This window comes from Anolis carolinensis, chromosome 3 (genome assembly GCF_035594765.1).
Source record: "Anolis carolinensis isolate JA03-04 chromosome 3, rAnoCar3.1.pri, whole genome shotgun sequence".
Lineage (NCBI taxonomy): Eukaryota > Metazoa > Chordata > Lepidosauria > Squamata > Dactyloidae > Anolis > Anolis carolinensis.
The window spans coordinates 13,209,451-13,215,662 of record NC_085843.1 but is presented as its reverse complement, the minus strand read 5'-3'; the positions used below and the strand labels follow the sequence as shown (position 1 = coordinate 13,215,662).

Genomic DNA, 6,212 nt, shown 5'->3' with positions numbered 1-6,212 from the left:
GGTGTTTGTTCCCAAAAAGTACCAAATTCAAAAAGAAAAAGAAAAAAATGGATTATAAATGGCCTAGGATTAGAATAATGTACAGATCAAAACTGCCAACATGCATCAAATCACTTTGGTAAAGGGCTTGGAAAAGTGCATTTTATAGCAAATGAATGCATATCCTCAGCATGTTTTTTTAATTTCTATAACATTTGTTGAAATTGATTTGATACCTTTTAGAAACAAGTTCCTCATTTTGATTGTGTGTATGATCTTGTAATTTAAAGGTGCAATGCTAATTTAGTAAGTTGTTTATGTCACTCTTATTGCCCCTACATTGCCACACAGCTGAATAAAATCCCAGATTATTTATTTATTTACAGCATTTATCTGCTTTGAATATATGGCAGTGTGGACCCAGATATCCCAGTTCAAAGCAGATATTGTGGGATTTTCTGCCTTGATATTTTGGGTTATATGGCTGTGTGGAAGGGCCCTGAGTTATATAAAGGAATTGTGATTTGTGAGTTAACATTGTAAGAAAAAAAATATTACAGGTTGAGTGACCCTTATCTGAAATGCCCAGGAGCAGATGTTCTTTGGCTTTTGGATTTTTCCGGATTTTGGAATACATGCTAAAGGCTTATACATAGGAAATGTGGGGTGGGTGGAAGGGGCTAATTGCACATCCAGCACCTGCTGAGTTTTCCCTCAAAGAGCCTTTGCTTCACCATTGTCTGAATTTGATGTCCTCGTAAAAACAGACGTCCCAGATGCTTCCCCAGCTGTCAACACAATTTCTGCCCTTTTAGCAAAGTAGCCAGGAAGTGATGCTTCCTCCTGGGTTTGGTTGTCAGATTCCTTGGAATCATGGTTGCCTTCCTCTGCCTTTTTTTGAACTTGGATACTAAGGAGTTCATAATTTATTCCTCCCCTCCATTCTAGAAGATACATGATAACTACTAAATTTGGCATTGACTGTGAAGTGCAAAAATGTCATTTTGCACATCACAGAATCAAACTCTTATCTGAACAGTTGGGGTCAATACATGAATCGAGTGCAGAAAGAGACCCAAATGTTTCCATGGCAACTGCAATATTAATTTGATAGATTTTCTGACAGGGACTTTTTCCTCAAGGGATGGCCAACCATTCACTGCATGTGAAAGAGACCATTTTGTGTGTCTGATGCCAACTGTGGTTATTTTTGGGCAGAAGCTGGGGCTGTGACCCAGTGGAAGAGCCTTCTTCCACCAGCCTGTTCCGCCATCTAATGTGCTTATGCGGTTGTAATGTCCCAAGAAAATGGCATCAGGAGATGTATATGAACGATGTAGGTTCATACAGATATGAAAAGACAAAGGTTACCTAGCATTATCCAGATTCATGTTGATGATCTGGTTATGCTTGGAACTACGAGGGTTGAATGAAAAGTAATGCCTCCACCTTCGTAACTCCTCAACAGATGGCAGTCCTGGTCTGCGGCAGGTACTGGCTTGTTCAGTAGACTCTCCTCTACAGTTTCATTTGGCGGGAAGCCTTAGCATTGAACAGTTGTGTTGTTAAAGTGCAAAGTATGAAACCCTGTGCAGACGATTGGTCAATGCGACTTAAGCAACGTGCAGTCATTGAATTCTTGACAGCAGAAGGTGTCACCCCAAAGGAGATTCATCAGAGAATGCCAGCTGTTTATGGTGATTGTGTTGATGTGAGTCCTGTGCAACGTTGAGCGAGTAAGTTTAAAGATGTTGAGGTGGGAACATCTGACTTGCATGACAAACAAAGAGTTGGACGTCCTGTGACAACAACCACCGAGTTTCACAAGCAAAAGGTTGACAGATTGATTCAGGATGATCGTTGTATCACTCAGAAAGAAATTTCAAGCATAATTTTACAAGAACATGTGGGTCACATTACTGCTTTGCTTGGCTATTGTAAGATCTGTGCACGATGGCTATTGTGAGACCTCTTTCATGAGGGCTTCAGAAAACTTATTCATCGTTGGCAGAAATATATCCAATTGTTTGGTGATTATGTGAAAAAGTGAATAGTGGTAGTTAAAGAGCACATTCTAAGGATTATTTCTGCGTTTGATTTATTAAGATATTCCCATCCAAACCCAAGTAACGAAGGTTGGAGGCATTACTTTTCATTCAACCCTTGTAATAAAAAAGACTCACTAATAGCCTCTATAACCCATATAATTTGTTTCATTCTGAAATTCTATGCAGATTGACTAAAGGGAAGCGGGCATTATGTATGCCATCTGGTTCCAAATTTACACAAAAAAAGTCCAGAAGGCCAACCAAAGGTTAAATATCAAGATTAGAATCTTATTGTAATGTAACCATGAGCTATGCAAGCATATATGATTAGAGTTCATTGTATATGGTGGTATTGATCACCTCTTTATAGAATCATAGAATCATAGAATAGTAGAGTTGGAAGAGACCACATGGGCCATCCAGTCCAACCCCCTGCTAAGAAGCAGGAAATCACATTCAAAGCACCCCCGACAGATGGCCATCCAGCCTCTGCTTAAAAGCCTCCAAAGAAGGAGCCTCCACCACGGCCCCGGGGAGAGAGTTCCACTGTCGAACAGCCCTTCTCACAGTGAAGAAGCATGGTGGTTTTCATGACCTCTTTGCACAACTCCTTTCCATGGGTTAGATAGTTTCAGAGCATCGTGAATTTCCACACAACCATTTATTAATTTCCTTCCTCACATTACAAATCTCTCAATTGCATAGGACAGAACCATGGCACTTAAAATGGAATCATATCACTTCCATTGGGAAAAGTGATTGATCCCTGATGCCAGTCATGGTGATATTAGAGTTCATGTTATGTTCACTCTCAAATGCAGTAGAGCTCTTGCTTGTGGGTTCCCCATTAGGTTGGGCAACCTCATCTGCCTATGGCTCAATGTATATTGAAAAAAATAGAAATGTTCTGGTAAGACGGTTGGGTGAATGATCTCAGCAAAGAAACTGACATGAACCAAGACAATCACAAGGGCTGACATCTCCAGTCTGGTAGTAAACAGTCGGCATAGGGCCAGTCGTATGTGGGCTCTGTGTTTTGTGCAGAGACACCATAATCGAGTACTTCTAATCACTGTAATTAATGAGTCACTTTCTGGCATCCTGATTGTTTTTCTCCATTTGGGGATTTTCTCCTTTCATTTCACTTTTTGCATGTGTGTGTGTGTCTTTGTATTTCTGAGCACTGCTTACTCATAACAGAGCAACAAGAGCAGTCGCCTTAAGATGGCTGTGTTTTCATCCACCCTGAGTTTTTCACTCATTAACGTGCTTATCAAAGTACATGGGAGAAAACATTTTCATAGTGAGACTTTGCCATTCAGCTCATAATTAGCCATATTGAGAACGTGGGCAAAGAGGTTTTACTAGTCCCCATTGTTCTGAACAAATTGCATGTGGGCTGTTCTCCCTGGTACATACATTTCCCTTTTCTCCGTCTGCTTTTGCAATCTATGACCACTGACCCAAAGGAAAACAATTTGTGTCTTCGTGTCCCAGCATCATAACGATGGAGGGGAAAATACAATCGCCTTCTAGATGTTGTTGGGATGCGATTTCCTGCCGTTCTTCCTGTGGGCTATGTCAACTGGGACTGAGGAGTCTCATGGTTCTAGAATATTGGGAAGTCTCGTCATTCACACCCACAGTCTAGACAGAAACCCACCAGGGAAGTAAGTTTGGAACATGTTCATCCTGATGCAATCATTCATCTATCAATCATCTATTTATCTTTCTTCCAATATGAGACTGAAGACAGTTAAAACAAAATACAGTTAGATAATAAAGAATGCAGTATTCTAAAACTTGCAAAAATTACAAGTCATGTGTCACATCCAGGTCTTGCTGACAACTCCATTGCTGCCCTATGCCCTTTGGGCATGTGTATGTCTCCTTGTCTTCTGCTTTTGGAGAGTCACTCGCCACTTGCTTTGCAAGAATCAGAATGCATGCCTGGTCCTCTGGTCGTGGTGCTATCTCCACTGCTGCCCTGGGATTGGTTCTCGGTCTGGCTATATTCAATCGCAGGCTTTGTTTTGTTTTGTTTTACAATAATAGTTCCATATTTTCAGCCCCATAGATAAGACAAAGAGGAGAAGCTGTACAGCTGCAGCCACAACTTATGTGGCTGCTCAAATTGAACATTCGCATTTTTTTTAAAATATATCATCATCATCATCATCATCATTTAACCTGGAATGATTTCTCTCTAGGAAATTTTAGGTCTTCTAGTGTGCCCCCTTACAGCGCTCCATGCAGTCATGCCGGCCACATGACCTTGGAGGTGTCTACGGACAACGCCGGCTCTTCGGCTTAGCAATGGAGATGAGCACCAACCCCCAGAGTCAGACATGACTGGACTTAATGTCAGGGGAAACCTTTACCTTTTTTTAGTGTGCCCCCAGTGGTACAATGGGTTAAACCGCTGAGTTACTGAACTTGCTGACTGAAAGGTTGGTGGTTCGAATCTGGGGAGCAAGGTGAGCTCCCACTGTTAGCCCCAACTTCTGCCAACCTAGCAGTTTGAAAACATGCAAATGTAAATAGATCAATAGGTAACGCTCAGGCGGGAAGGTAACTACTCCATGCAGTCATGCCGGCCACATGACCTTGGAGGAGTCTACAGACAATGCTGGCTGTTCAGCTTAGAAATGGAAATGAGCACCAAGCCCCAGAGTTGGATACAACTAGGCTTAATGTCATGGAAAAACCTTTACCTAGTGTACTTCTATCATCTGCTTCTAGCAAATGTTGGTCAATAGACCCATGCTAGAGGACCTAGAAATTTTCTAGGGAGATGTTCCCTCAGATAAAAAATAGCAATATTTAAATGTATGATTTTTCACTTTTATGTTGGTCCTGTGCTCCTAACTCCAGCAAATGTATTTCTACTTGTCTGTCTGTGTTATCCCTGAACCAATGGCTGCTGCCAGTAAACACTGCTATTTTTTCCAGGACACTGATTCAACAGGGGTCAAGTAAGGAAAAGAAGACTGTTAGCACTAAAACAAAATGATTTGAGTGCTGAACTAATCTAATATTGCTAAAGCACTTTAGCACTTTAAGTAGAGCTTAATAATAATAATAATAATAATAATAATAATAATAATAATAATAATAATAATAATAATAATGAAGGATATTTAAAGAAAGAGTTTGGGTGCCAACCTGGGGATTTTTCCTATTTTGAATGAACCCAAAATGATCAAAGATACAGCACATCTCAGTCAAGAGACCTTCTGCACCAGATAGTTAATACTCAAAGACCTGAATGTGTAGAAGGATCTTTGCTGTCAGAAATAATGTTGGAGGAAATGACAAAACTCAAGATACTTTTGCTATAAAATAGTTGGATTCTGCAAAATCCCAATGCTAACGCTTCACAAATGTACTGAAACATTACATACCGTATGTACAAGGAAGCCTTTGTGTGCTGTAGGATTCATCTCCGGTGTATTTAAAGCTGTGCTGAAAATTCATTTTCTACTTTGACATGTGCCAACATCATGTAGGAATTCAGTTCTTCAACACAGAAATGCAAATTTAGTCATCTTAGCTTCTGAAAGTAATAAATTTGAAGGAAATCCAAAGTGGTCCATATGTTTTTTTGGGAATCACCGGTTTTCAGACTCTCCAACGGACCCAGTTTGCCAGAGAATATCCTAATCAATCTTGCTTCTTAAATTGATTTTAAAATGTGACAAACAATCAGATTCACTCCTTTCATTGGGCAGAATGTGGGAGATTCTTGAGGCAGTAGATTGTGGAGACAGAGGGAACAATTTTTACTTATTCAATGTATTATTTTGCTAGTAAGCACAGTGAGATATCCTTTAAGTATTTTCATCTACATTGAATGGGACAGGACATCCTTTGCTGTTCTTTCTCAGGAAACAACATGTCTAGGACTGTCCTGGCATGACAATCTTTCTCTTCCATTATATGACCATCATAACTGAGGGATAAGGGATTTCCAACTTACAGGCTAAAGATATGGTGGATTAGATTATATTTATTATAGCCAGTATTATGTAGGGTCTACAGAGATTGTAGAGTTGGAAGTGAGCACACTACCCATTCAGTCCAACCACATTCTATACCATCTCAGCAAATGGGCATCCAGTTTCTGTATTTAAAAACCCACCAGAAAAGGAGACTCCACCACATTCAAAGGAAGCATGGTCCACT

At 40.2% G+C, this 6,212-nt stretch overlaps 1 protein-coding gene across 27 annotated transcripts in view; it reads left to right on the top strand.

Annotated features, from left to right (window-relative positions):
- dlg2 (discs large MAGUK scaffold protein 2) overlaps nt 1–6,212 on the top strand; it is a 1,295,060-nt gene that overhangs the window by 1,115,871 nt on the left and 172,977 nt on the right. The window lies entirely within an intron of this gene.